The sequence below is a fragment of the Onychomys torridus genome, chromosome 1 (genome assembly GCF_903995425.1).
Source record: "Onychomys torridus chromosome 1, mOncTor1.1, whole genome shotgun sequence".
Lineage (NCBI taxonomy): Eukaryota > Metazoa > Chordata > Mammalia > Rodentia > Cricetidae > Onychomys > Onychomys torridus.
Window position 1 is genome coordinate 42,528,003 of NC_050443.1, and position 14,745 is coordinate 42,542,747.

Genomic DNA, 14,745 nt, shown 5'->3' on the forward strand with positions numbered 1-14,745 from the left:
AATGTGTAGAAGGCTGCAAATAGATCCATATCTGTCACCATGCACAAAACTTAAGTAGAAGTGGATCAAAGACCTCAACATAAATCCAGTTACTCAGAACCTGATAGAAGAGAAAGTAGGAAGTACTTTTGAATGCATTGACACCAGAGATCACTTTCTAAATATAACACCAGTAGCACGGACACTGAGAGAAACAATCAATCAATGGGACCTGTTGAAACTGAGAAGCTTTTGTAGAGCAAAGGACATGGTCAACAAGACAAAGCAACAGCCCACAGAATGGGAAAAGGTCTTCACCAACCCCACATCTGACAGAGGGCTGATATCTAGAATATATAAAGAACTCAAGAAATTAGACATCAAAATGCCCAACAGTCCAATTAAGAAATGGGCTATAGAACTAAACAGAGAATTCTCCACAGAGGAAGTTCAAATGGCTGAAAGACATTTAAGGAATTGCTCAACATCCCTATTTTTCCGGGAAATGCAAATCAAAACAACTCTGAGATACCACCTTACACCTGTCAGAATAGCTAAGATCAAAAACACAGAAGACAGCTTATGCTGGAGAGGATGTGGAGCAAGGGGAACTCTCCTCCACTGCTGGTGGGAATGCAAGCTTGTACAGCCACTTTGGAAATCAATATGGTGCTTCCCTAGAAAATTGGGAATCCATCTTCCCCAACACCCAGATATAGCACTCTTAGGCATATACCCAAGGAATGCTCAATCACACCACAAGGGCATTTGCTCATCTATGTTCGTATCAGCTTTGTTTGTAATAGCCAGAACCTGGAAACAACCTAGATGCCCTTCAACTGAAGAATGGATAAAGAAAATATGGTACATATACATAATGGAGTACTACTCAGCAGAGAAATACAATGACATCATGAGGTTTGCAGGCAAATGGATGGATCTAGAAAAAATCATCCTGAGTGAGGTAACGCAGACTCAGAAGGACAAACATGGTATGTACTCACTCTTAGGAGGATACTAGATGCAAAACAAAGATGACTAGACTTCTATACAACTACAGGGAGGCTACCTAGAAAACAGGACCCTAGGAAAGACCCAAGGATCACCCAATGTCAGAGAAATGGATGAGATCTACATGAACAACCTGGACGACAGTGGGAGTAATGAAGGGCAAGATTTGAGGGAAAGAAAGCTTAGGGGAGCAGGAGATCCCAGCTGGATCAAGAACAGAAAGGGAGAACAAGGAATAACAGACCATGATAAATGAAGACCCCATGAGAACAGGAATAGGCAGAGTGCTGGAGAGGTTCCCCAAATCCACAATGATACATCCTCTGTAGACTGCTGGCAATGGTCGAGAGAAAGCCTGATCTGACCTAGTGTGGTTATCAGATGGCTAAACACCCTAACTGTCATGCTGGAACTCTCATCCAATAACCGATGGAAGTGTATGCAGAAATCCTCAGCCAGGCCCCAGGTGGAGCTCCAGGTGTCCAACTGTCAAGAAAGAGGAGGGTCTGCCAGAGCGTGAATTGTTGAATCCAAGATTCCAAAAAGCACAGGGACAAATAGCCAAACGAATGGAAGCACATGAATTATGAACCAAAGGCTGTGGAGCCCCCAGCTGGATCAGGCCCTCTGGATAAGTGAGACAATTGAATAGCTTGATTTGCTTGGGAGGCACCCAGTCTGTGGGACCAGGATCTGTCCTTAGTGCATGAGCTGGCTGTTTGAAACCTTGGGCTTACACAGGGACACTTTGCTCAGTCTGAAAGGAGGGGACAGGACATGCCTGTACTGAATCCACCAGGTTTAAATGAATCCCCAGGGGTGCCTTGATCCTGGAGGACATGGGAATGGAGGGGAGGGGCTGGGAAGAAGGTGGGGATGGGTGCGGGAGGGGGGAGGACAGGGAAACCCATGGCTGATGTATAAAATTTAAAACACATAATAATAAAGAAAAAAATATTTAAAAAAATTGACCATGAACTTTTAACCATCTTGCATGGATCTCATAAATGCTGGAGAGCATGATACCTGGCTTTTATCAAGAATCTCGATATTGGTTTTGCCATTGACTTAGAGTGTGTCCTGAGGAAGAAAAAAAAAAGGTAAGCACTTAAGAACTTATTTTTGTTTGTGGGAACATAATGATTATGTATGACCCTCAATGAATCTATTAGTTTCCTACTGACCTCTGGCACAGTCTGTATTCAAGCACATTTGGGCTTCACAAATAATGTGGGGAAGTTCTTAGTCTTATGACCAAGTGTTTAAGTCAACCCACTGTCCTTTCATTTTTGCAATGTAATCTTTATTTACTTGAGCTGAAGCAGATCTTGGTCTCATACTCCAACCAGGAAGGAGCGATGATCAAGTTCATCAGCTCTGTTCCTCTAGAGAACCATGACTAATAGTCTGTGCCTCCTCAATCCCCACAGAGACTGGCACCCATGTGGCAGTCAGAACACCTGCCACTGTCCTTCAGCCAGACCACAGCAACCTCCAGCTGTTTTGTAATGGCTTACTAGCATCACAAAACCAAGTTAACACTGTTCCAAAATTTGAACCGAATCCCAGCGGGAGTATAAATGATTGACTTTTGTTGCGCTTTATTTATTTGAGACAGGATTTCCATGTGAAGCGTTGGCTGGCCCAGAACTTACTACCTAGACCAGGTTAGCCCCAAACTCAGAGAAATCCACCTGCTTCTGTCTCCCAGGTGCTATGATGAAAGGCATGTGCCACCATCATTAGTAAGATATTACTTACTAATAAATACATTTTTTTCCTGATTCTAGTACTATTAACCTCACACTGACCCTACATCAGCCTTTGATCATAAAACATGGTCAATGTTCACCACTTAAGATGAAATGATCACAATCTCTGGTCTCCAGACTAGTTCCCAAGATGCCTGATTAAAAAGCCACTTGTCCAAGAGTCCTTACAGGTACATTCCTACAGCATTCCTGCCCATCATGTGACAATGATGCCTATGCACCCACTGCAGTTGTGGATGCTCCTGGTGCTAGTGAATGTATTGTTTCTATGTGGCAAGGAGCAGAATGGGCTATTCCCTACTATTATGCACCTTCAGAACCTGGGACTACCCAGAAGCTCTGCCTATGGTACAGTCATCCCAAGATTTTTCTTAACTCCTCTGCTATTTCTGATTTCTTGTTGCTTATAGGTCAAGTCTTTAATGAAAGGTAGCAGCATCTGACTCCAGTCCATTTCTAATTGCAAGAATTCACATGGAGTATCTGCCCCGTGGACTGTGCAAGGTCTATGCCCAGTGCCAGAATAAAACCTTTTATGCAGTTACAGACTCAAATTAACATTTGGGGCTCAGTCTTTTAGAGGAATGTTAGAGAACATTCATATTTCTAGGTTCTGAGCTAGATACAAACTTTTTCTTTAAAAAAATAAGTAAAATGCTAATATTTTCTTATAAACTAGTCTTCTCATCTTAGAAGAAGAAGGAAATAAACATGATTTGATGCCAGCTTCCCGGGGTAGTTATAACTTATGATTTAGTGTCTCCATCATACTCAGAGAGATTAGCCTCCCACTCATGCAGGCACCATTTCATTTTTAGCATTTTCTCATAGGTCTACTTGACTTTCCTAAGATTCCTCACTTTACCAGGGTAAAATGTGTTCACAGAAACTTAGCTGTCTTTACTGAAAAGCTATGATGATAAAGGCAGGTATTGAAGTAGTATGGGTATCACAGGAACCTCAGAAAATACTGATAGAAAGACAATGTTAAATAAACATTAGTTACTATTCAGTAACAAAACTGATCTGTGATCTGCAAGATAATTGAAACAGAAAAAGTAGATAAATATTAAAATTTGGAAAACATCCATGAATCTCTGTCCCAGTACTTGTTAGAGATCTCATTTTTTAACCTCCGAGTAACCCCTATCCCCATACATTCCATGTTGACACTCATTAACTCATACTCTCCAGATGGTCCGGACAGGTGGGCTTTCAGCCTGAGACAGAACACTAAACTTACCTGGCTTGTTTCCCATGTTAGTTTCTTTTGGTGGACAGATGTTGATTTTTGGTGACAATGACATTACCTTGAATGAAAGTAGATGAAATTAGAGCAGGAGCTACTGTGACCTGCAGATATTACAAAGGTTAGCCAATGGTATTAGCAGCAATTGTATGAGCTCTATCTTAGAGAATGGCTGAGTTATCTAAGTCATGCATTGTTGTGGATATCACTGCCAAGAAGTTTAAATAATATAAATGTCTGTATGATTATTTTATACGTGGGTTGTGGGATCGCGGGGGCTTGGTGGAACCTGGAGAGAAGCTGTCCAACTACAATGCATCTAAAAGTCCTTTTCAAAACTGAAGTCAGGTTTATACTCTTGAACATTTACATTTTTCAGAGGTTGGCTTTTTCTCTGCTTTGTAATATTTATTTGAAATGGTTTTATTTATTTAAAGTACAATTATATATTTTCCCCCCTCTTTCTTCCCTCCAAATCCTTTTATGCTCTCCTCCTCTAAAATTTGTGAACTCTTCTTATTTTTGTCACACACATATGCAAATAAATATACAAATGCAACCTGTTGAGTGTGTTTAGTGTTGCTTCTATGGATATGTTTTTAGTTCTGACTACTTGGGACAGAACAACTAGTTATGGAGACTATCCCTGGGGAAGACTAATAATTCCTTTCTTGCCAGTTGCTAATTACCTGTAGCTCTTCATCTAGGGGTCAGACCTCCTAAGATTTCCTCCATTTAATAGGCATGTCAACTGGTGTTGCCACTGCTTAGATTTTGTCTAAGTTATGTATGCTCATGTTTGGGTCTTCTGTTTTGTTCCACTGATCTGCATATCTGTTTTTGTGCTAGTATCAAACTGTTTTTGTTCCTATAGCACTACACTATGTCTTGGTATCTGCAATGGTAATCCTTCCAGTATTCTTCTTCTTGATCTGGATTGTTTCCACTATCTGGAGTCTTTTGTGTTTCACGTGAATTTTAGGATGCTTTTCTTTTCTATGTGTGTGAAAAATGCTGTGGGGATTTTTTACTGGAATTGCACTAAATCTGCAAGTTGCTTTTGGTGGGTTATTTTCACAATACTAAGCCTGCTAATCTAGAAGCAAACATATCAGTCTCTCCAGAGATTTAAAGTTTTCACTGTAAAGTTCTTTCACCTTGTTAGTTAGGTTTATTCCTTTTTTTTTAAGCTGTTGGGAAATAGAAGTGAGTCCATGATCTCTTCTTCAGCATATTTGTTGGCTTCTAAAAGAGATTACTGATTTTTCTGAATTGGTTTTGTATCCTGTACTTTGCTGAGATTGTTGATTGTTTTGACAAGTTTTCTGTCAGAATTTTTGGATCTCTTATGTATAAATTACATCACCTGCAAACAGGGACAGTTTGATTTCTTCTGTTCCTATTTGTCTTCCTTTAATTTTCTTCTTTTGCTTTATTGACTTAACTAGTGCTTAACTAGCAGTATATTGATAAAGAGTGGGGATAGTATACAGCCCTGTGTCATTCTTGATTCTAAAGGGATTTCTTGGAGTTTTTCTCTATTTAGGACGATGTTAAATATGGTTTTGTCAAATACAGTCTTTCTCACATTGAGACACATTCCCTACAGTTATACTCATTCAAAGACTTTTATCACTTAGTCTGTGGTGAAATTTGTCATATGCTTTGCATACACATATTGAGATACTTATATAACTTTGGCCATTAAATTCATTTATGTAGTTTATCACATTCATTGACTTGCATCCCTGCATCTCTGGGACAGTCAACTTGATTATAGTTCAGGATCTTTTGATATGTGCCTTTATTGAGTCTGGAAATATTTTATTGAGATTTTTGCATTTATACTCATCAGGGATATTGGCCTATACTTTTTATTGCATCTTAGTTTGGTTTTAGAGTCATTTATATTGGCTTCATACAAGAAGTATGGTAGTGCTCTGTCTGTATTTTTTAAATAATTTAAGAAGTATGAATTGTAATTTTTTAAATATCTGGTAAAATTCTGCTGTGAATTTATCTGGGCCTGGCTTTTTTTTAGTCAAAAGGCTTTTTGTTCCTTTTTCTGATCTCCTTATCCATTTTGGGATGATTTAACTTGTTGGTTTCTTAGTTTAACTCTTGTAGCTCAGATTAACCCAGAAATTCATCCATCTATTTAAAATTTTCTAATTTAAGGGAGTAGATGTTTTAAAAATTCTCCATTCTACAGGGTAGTGGTGGTGCACATTTAATCCTAGCACTCAGGAGGCAGAGGCAGGTGGATCTCTGTGAATTCGAGGCCAGCCTGGCCAAGACTGTTACACAGAGAAACCTTGTCTGGAAAAACAAGACAAACAAACAAAAAAGACCCTAAACTTAAACCAGATGTGGTAGTATTCACCTGTGATCCCAGCACTCTTGATGTGGAGGCAGAAGGATTAGCCGCTCAAGGCCATCTTTGGCTACCTGATGACTCTGAGGCCAGTCTGACTTTATTACAAACAACACTTAGAGTTCCTCACTGATCGTACCAGGAGCTGGGGGCTACCAGACAAAGTAAACTAAACTAAACTATTCCCTTACAGCATTCTGAATTTCTTTAATGTCTGTAGCAATGTTTGCCTATTCATTTCTCATTTTGTTGGGTCCCCTCTCTCTTTTGCTTGGTTGAGCCACGGGTCTATTGATCTTGTTTATCTTCTCAAAGGATCAGCTCTGGGATTCATTGTTTCTTTGTATTATTCTCATTGTGTCTCATTAACCCTTGCTTTGATTTTTAATAGTTTCTCCAATCTATTGGATATCAGTTTGGTTTGTTCTTGTTTTTCAAAATTCTTGAGTTGCATTATTGAGTCATGAACTTGTGTTCAGTTTTTTTCTTTTCTTTTTGAAATTATGATATGATTATATCATTTCCCTCTGCTGTTTCCTTCCTCCAAAACCTCCCATATACTCCTACTTGCTGTTTCAAATTTGCGGCCTTTTTCCAATTACTTGTTACATGTATAAATGCATATATATATATACTACATATTATCTGCTCAGTTTCAGGGCTCATGGTTTGGTATTGGATAACTAACTAGTGTGCTCTTCCCTGGGGAAGACTATTTACCTGCTTTCAGCATTCCTTAGTTGCCTTATGTTGGTGTCTTAGTTAGGGTTTCACTGCTATGAAGAGACAACATGACCACAAAGTCTGGAAAATATTTAATTGGGGCTGGCTTAAGTTTCAGAGGTTAGTCCATTATTGTCATGGTGAGAAGCATGGGAGCATGCTGGTAGACATAGTGCTGTAGAAGGAGCTGAGAGTTCTACATCTGGATCCACAGGCAACAGGCAGAGAACTGGCTAGAGCTTCTGAGCTGTCAAAGCTCATCCCTTAGTGAAACACATCCTACAATAGAGCCACACCCACTCCAATGAGGCCACAACCCCAAATAGTGACACTCCCTATGGACCAAGCATTTAAACACATGAGTGGGACCATTCCAAGTCAAACCACCATATTCCACTCTTTGGCCCCCATAGGCTTGTAGCTATAACGTAATGTAGAAATATTTAGTCCAACTTTAAAAGTCTTTATAGTCTATAACAATCTTAAAGTTGTTTAAAAGTCAAAAGTTCAATTTCTCTTCCAATATTCATGCAATCTGTTGACTGTAATCCTCTGTAAAATTAAATGAAAAAGAGGATCACATATTTCCAACATATAATGGCACAGAATACACATTATCTTTCCAAAGCGAGGAAATCAAACATAGTATGGAAATACTGGACCAAAGCAAGAATGAAAATCAGCTGGGAGAACTCCAAACTCAGCATCTCTATGCCTGATGTCAAAACACTCTAAATGTCTGACTCCTTTCAGCTTTGTTGGACTTCAACACACTTCTTTCTTGTGGGCTTGTTCCACTCCCTGTTAGTCTCCTCAATAGGTATCCCATGAATCTGGCATGTTCAACATTTTGGGTTCTTCAAGGCAATTGAGGCTTTGCCTACACAGCTTCACACAATAACCTCTCTAGACCTCCATGCAGAGACAACCCTGACACATGCCTGGCCTCAGTGGCTTTCCTTAGTGATGGAGGGAAATTCCATAACTCCTTTCTTCTATCCTTGACTCTAAAGCCAGAACTGGGGCTGGAACATGACCCCATTGTTCAATTACAATTTCATTGGCTTTCTGTTTTTGATTGTTTCCTTCACACCCTAAGCTTGGATATCTTGGAACTTGCTCTGTAGATGAAGCTGATCTCAAACAGAGATCTGCCAGCCTCTGCCTCAGAAGTGCTGGGATTGAAGACTACACCACCACACCAGGTTCTAAGCTTTCCTTTAATTCCTTTTCACAAGTTGGAAGCTCAGCTGGGTGAGATCTTTCCCTGAAGTCATTACTTCATTTATTCTGTGTAACACCAGTTTTTTTTCTTTAATATGTTTATGAACACAGGATTTAGCTCAATTCCATTTCCTGGTGCTCCTTTTCTCATTAAACTGTACATTTTGTATTTTTCCTTGTTCACCTTGCTCCTTTTCATTATAGATCATCATCAGTGTGAACATCGATAACAGAGTCAATACCAGGTTGTTTTGAAATTTCCTCTGCTGATGCAATTAATCCAAAATGCTTCAATTTAGCCTGTGGCAGACATTTTGGTCAAGGGCAAAAAGCAGTCACATTCTTTGCCAAAATATCACAAGAATAGTCTCTAGGCCATATACTAACATTCTTCTCCTCCAAAAGCTCTTGAGCCAGGTCCCCACTGTTCAAATCACACTCAGCACCACTGTCTTTCATGTTCCTACTAGGATAGCCCATTACACTACACTTTTCAACTGCTTTTCTAATCCAAAGACCCAAAGTGTACATTCCTCCAAACAAAAGCAATGGTCAAGGCCTATTAAAGTAACATCTCAGTATCTAGAGCCAACTTCTGTCTTAGTTAGGGTTTTGTTACTGTGAAAAGACACCATGATCATGGCAACTCTTAAAGTAAAGTATTTAGTTGGCTTACAGTTTCAGAGTTTAGTCCATTATCACTGAGCATGGCGGTACACAGGTAGACATGGTGCTGAAAAAAGAGCTGGGCGTTCTTCATTTGAATCTTCAGGCAGCAGGCAGAGAACTGGCTTGAGCTTCTGAGACTTCAAAGACCATCCCATAGTGACTCATTTCCTCCATCAAAGTCACACTACTCCAACAAGGTCACACCTCCTAATAGTAACACTCTATATGGACCAAGCATTTAAAATACATGAGTCTATAGGGCCATTCCTATTCAAACCACCACAATAGGGTTAAGGCCTGTGGTCTTTCCCATATCCACTTGAAATGTCTATTGTTTGTCTTTATTCAGCTCATTTTAGGCAGTTATGTTGGTAAGACTTGAGTGCAGCTTCTGATATTACTAGGAGATACAATCTCACAGAATACTACATGAGCCTCTGTCTCTTAGAATTTTCCATTCCCTCTTCCACAATGTTCCCTGAGCCTTAGCTGTTGGAGCTGTTTTGTAGATGTATCTATTGAGACTGGGTTCCACAACTCTTTATTTTGATTAAGGTTTCCTTTAACTGTCTCCATCTGTTACACAGAAAAAAGTCATTAATGAGGTGTGAGGACTATGCTTATCTGTGGGTGTAAGAACAAATATTTAGAATGTAGTTATGAATTATGCTGGTTTAGTAAGTAATGGATGTAGATTCTCCTCTAAGACCCATGATTTTACCAGCTCCTGGTAGTTGTCTAGGTTTCCCTATGATTTAGCAAGTCTCGAGTCCAATTGGAGAGCTATTGGTTACTGCTAAGGTATGTTTACCACTATTGCACCATAAGGAGTATCATGCCATACTAGCCATTTTTGTGCTTCATACATGTCATTTCTAGGTAGGACTGTTGGTTTCTGCCCTCCTTTGTTAGCTTGCATAGTGCTTTTTGTTCCCGTGAAAGCTAGTCCTCAAAAATGAAGTTTTCAGGTTAGTTAAAGCTCAGGGGCCTCTGGGTCTTGTTTCTTAAGTACATAGTGTCTTTATCAATAAGTACTTCCCTTTCACTTCTAGGGGAGGAGGTGCAACCAAAGGCAATAGCAATAGCCTAAATGTTTTGGGTATGTCTTGGATAACCTTGACCAATACCTCAAAAGAGGACTTTGTGCCTGGTGTTAGGTTTTTGTTAGGTAGCCTTTGGCTCTTGGACAGAGATTTTCAGTAAAGATTAGAAAATTTCATTTAAGCTATGTATGTATATTTGTACACAGACTTGAATATACTATACTTTTTAAAGAAGATAGTTAATAGTATGATTCTTTAAGATTTCCCCAGACATCTGTAGTGTTATTTTGACCTCCTCCTTTTCTATTATTTCCCTCTTAGCTGCCTAATTAGAGCCCTCTCTCTTTCCCATATCCTGTATAAGATCATTTGTATACTTTCAGAGTTATAAGTTACCTTCTTAGGTTGCTTTAATATATCCTAGAGGTATTATTAGGCTGGGGTTATTTTTCCATTTAGTTCTAGGAATTTTTCCATTTCTTCCTTGATTTTTGTTCTTTAACTCATTTATTATTCAGGAATAGTTGTTTAATCTCTATGAGTTTGCATATTTACTATGGTTTTGTTTGCTGTTGATGTTTACTTATATATTTTTTATGGTCAGAAAGGACATGGAATTATTTCACTTTTTCTAAATTTGTTGAGACTTGTTTTGTGCCCCAGGATGTGTCTGATTTTAGAGAAGCTTCCATGGGTCCTGAATAGAATGTATATTCTTTGGTGTTTGGGTTGAATATTCTGTAGATATTTGTTATGTATATTTGATGTATGATGTCAATTAATTATTATGTTTCTCTATTATTTTTTTTTTGGTTAGATGGCTTTTCTATTGGAGAATGTTGGGTAATGAAATCACCTGCTATTACTGTCTTGATGTTAATCTGTGTCTTTATGGCCAATAGCATACTTTTATTAAACTAGGTACACCAGAGTTTGCTGCATATATATTTAGGATAGTAATGTCGTCTTGGTTAATTTTTCCCTTGAATAGAATGAAGTGTCCTTTATTTTTCTGGATTAGTTTTAGCTTGGAGTCTATTTTGTCAGATATTAGGATAGCAATGCTTGCTTGCTTTCTTATCCCAGTTTCTTGTAATACTTTTTCTAATTGTTTTATATTTGGATTATGGTTCCCTTCCCCCAGCTCCTCCAAGATCCTGCCTTACCTCCCCACCCATCAATATCCACACCCATTCTGTCTCTTGTTTAAAAAACATGCACCTGGTAGGCTATTCCAGATATTAGCCCCTATAATTACAATCTTCCCAACCTAGTGTTTAGATGACAACATTGAAAACACAATCAGTAGCATATCCTGGCCCACACAAATGGTGGAAGCCTTCTACCCTAACAGAGACAAGGCCAGCTCCCCTGAATCCCAGGTAAAACTGCCCCTACCCCACCCTGCATCTTCCCAGCACAACTCCAACAGCTCCTCTTCCTCTTGTCACCATATCCCAGCTGCTGGTGGAAGTCTCCTACCTCCCAGAAGCCAGCCACCATCCTGTCCTCAAGTAAGATGACTCCACCACTCTGCCTGTGTCTGCCCAGCATAACCTCAACCATCCCTCCTCTCCTTGTAAACTTACACTGGCCCACACTGCTGGTGGAAGCCTCCTAATCCACCAGAGGCCAGCCAGTAACCTGAAACTCAGGTAAGACCACCCCTCCACACTGCCCATGCCTGACCAAAATATGCTCAACCGCCTTTTCTCTCCTTGTCATCTTATCCCAGCCCACACATCTGGCAGAAGCCTACTAATCCACAAGAGGTGAGTCCAGCATCCCAAACCTGAGAGACAAGGCCAGACCTCTGAAAATCAGGCAGAAGCCTCCTATTCTACCAGAAGCTGTTCTGAACCTAGAGGACCCCCAGCCAGATCAGAGGCCATGCACATAGCCAGAATTCCAGCCCCAAACCTGAGCAGCAAACCCCTTGCTAGGCCAGAGGCGATCCAGGCCATGGAAGTCCAGCCGCAACTTTGGCAGAGACCCTTTACTCAACAACAGGCCACTACAGCCATAAGACCAGAGAGAAAACAGAAACCAAGGAAGAAAACACCCACCCAACAAATACAAATCCAGAAATTGGCACCTAGACCTATAATTACACTAAATACAGATGTCTAAACATCAGTGTAAAATCACAGACAACAACAGCTAGGGCAATATGTCACCACCAGAGCCCAGCCGCCTACTACAGAAGGCTCTGGATATTCCAACAAAGCTGAAGCATAAGAAAATGCCCTTAAAACCAACTTTAAGAAGATGATAGAGGTCCTGAAAGAGGAAATGAATAAATCCTTCAAAAGTTGTGGAAAAGACAAATAAAATAATGTAGGAAATCAATAAATCTCATAAGGAATATTAAGAATGCCAAGGAAAACAAAACAAAACAAAACAAACAACAACAAAAAACCAAACAGTTGAAGGAATCGAATAAAACTGTTCAAGACCTGCAAATGGAAACAGAAGCAATAAAGAAAACACAAACTGAGGGAATTCTGAAAAAGGAAAATCTAGGTAAGCAAGCAGGAAATACAGATGTAAGCAGCACCAGAATACAAGAGATAGAAGAGAGAATCTGAAGTGTTGAATACGTGATAGAAGAAATAGATTTACCAGTCAAAGAAAATGTTAAATCTAAAATCTTTCTGACACCAAACATCCAAGAAATATGGTACACAATGAAAAAAACCAAACTCAAGAACAATAGAAATAGAAGGAGAAGAATCCCAGCTCAAAGGCCCAGAAAATATTTTTAATGAAATCATAGAGGAAAATTCTAACATACAGAAGGACATGCCTATAAAAAAAATTCAAGAAGCTTGTAGAACACCAAATAGATTGGACCAGAAAAAATGACCCCTCACCACATAATACTCAAAGCACTAAATACACAAAGTAAAGAAAGAACATTAAAAGCTGCAAAAGAAAAAGGCCAAATAACATATAAATTCACACCTATTAGAATTACATCTGACTTTCAATGGAGACTCTAAAAGCCAGAAGGGCCTGGACAGATGTGCTCCAGAATCTGAGAGACACAGATGCCAGCCTAGACTACTATACCCAGCAAAACTTGCAATCACTATAGAAGGAAAAAGCAAGACATTTCATGACAAAGTCAAATTTAAAACAATATATATTCACAAATCCAGCCCTACAAAAGGTACTAGAAGGAAAACACTAACCCAAGGAAGCTAACTACACTCAGGAAAACACAAATAATAATCTCACACCAGAAAAACACAAAGAAGGGAAACACACACACACACACACACACACACACACACACACACACAATCACATACCACCACCACAACCACCACCACCAAAATAACAGGAATTAACAATCATTGGTCATTGATATTTCTCAATATCAGTGGACTCAATTACTCAATAAAAAGACACAGACTAACAGAATAGATGTGAAAACAGGATCCATGCTTCTGCATACCAGAAATACACCTCAACATCACAGATAGATATTACCTTAGAGTAAAGAGTTAGAAAAGATTTTCAAGCAATGGACCTAAGAAGTATGTTGATATATATGAAAATAGACTTCAAACCAAAATTAATCAAAAGAAACAGGGAAGAACACCTCATACTCATCAATGGAAAAATCCAACAAGATGATGTTCCAATTCTTAACATCTATGCCTCAAACCCAAGCACACCCACATTTGTAAAAGAAACATTACTAAAGCTTAAATCACACACTGATAGTGGGAGACTTCAATACCCCACTCCCACCAATGAACACATAATCCAGCCAAAAACTAAACAGAGAAATACTGAAGCTAACAGATGTTATAAATCAAATGGACGTAACAGATATTTACAGAATATTTCACCCAAATACAAAAGAATGTACCTTCTTCTCAGCACCTCACAGAACTTTATCCAAAATTGGCCACATACTTAGCCATAAAACAAGTCTCAATAGATACAAGAAAATTGAAATAACACCTTGTATCTTATCAGACCACCACGGAATAAAGCTGGTCTTCAATAACAGAAACCACAGATGCTTTTATACTCATGGAAACTGAACAGCTAGCTCTCTATTAAATGAAAACTGGGCCAAGGAATAAAGAAATTAAAGACTTTCTAGAATTCAATGAAGGTGAACATACTATACCTATAGGACACAATGAAGTGGTGGTAAGGTCATAGCACTAAGTGTTTACTTTTAAAATAATGGAGACCCCATATTTGCCATTTAACAGCACACCTGAAAGCTCTAAAACAAAAGAGATAATCACACTCAAGAGGAGTAGATAGCAAGAAACAATCAAATTGAGGGCTAAAATCAATAAAATAGAAACAAAGAGAACAATACAAAGTATCAATGAAACAAAGAGTGAGAAAAATCAACAAAATAGACAACCCAAACTAAAAGACTGAGGCAGAATATCCAAATTAACAAAATCAGAAATGAAAAAGACATAACAACAGACACTGAGGAAATCCAAAGAATTATTAGGTCTTATTTTAAAAATTTGTACTCCATCAAAGTGGAAAAACTAAAAAAAAAAAAAAAAAAAAAAAAAAAAAAAAAAAAAAAAAAAATGGAAAAATTTCTTGATATATACCACTTACCAAAGTTAAATCAAGATCAGACAAATACTTCAAATACACTTACAATCCCCAAAGAAATAGCAGTAGTTGTAAAGGATAATCATGCTACAATCA

At 38.7% G+C, this 14,745-nt stretch overlaps 1 long non-coding RNA gene across 1 annotated transcript in view; it reads right to left on the reverse strand.

Moving 5' to 3' along the window:
- Positions 1-2,012: 2,012 nt before the first annotated feature.
- LOC118588956 overlaps positions 2,013-14,745 on the reverse strand; it is a 31,102-nt gene continuing 18,369 nt past the window's right edge. The window contains exons 3-4 of the long non-coding RNA XR_004945629.1: positions 4,006-4,072; positions 2,013-2,070 (exon numbers count right to left, since the gene is read on the reverse strand). This is a non-coding gene — a long non-coding RNA (uncharacterized LOC118588956). The remainder of the gene's footprint in view (positions 2,071-4,005; positions 4,073-14,745) is intronic.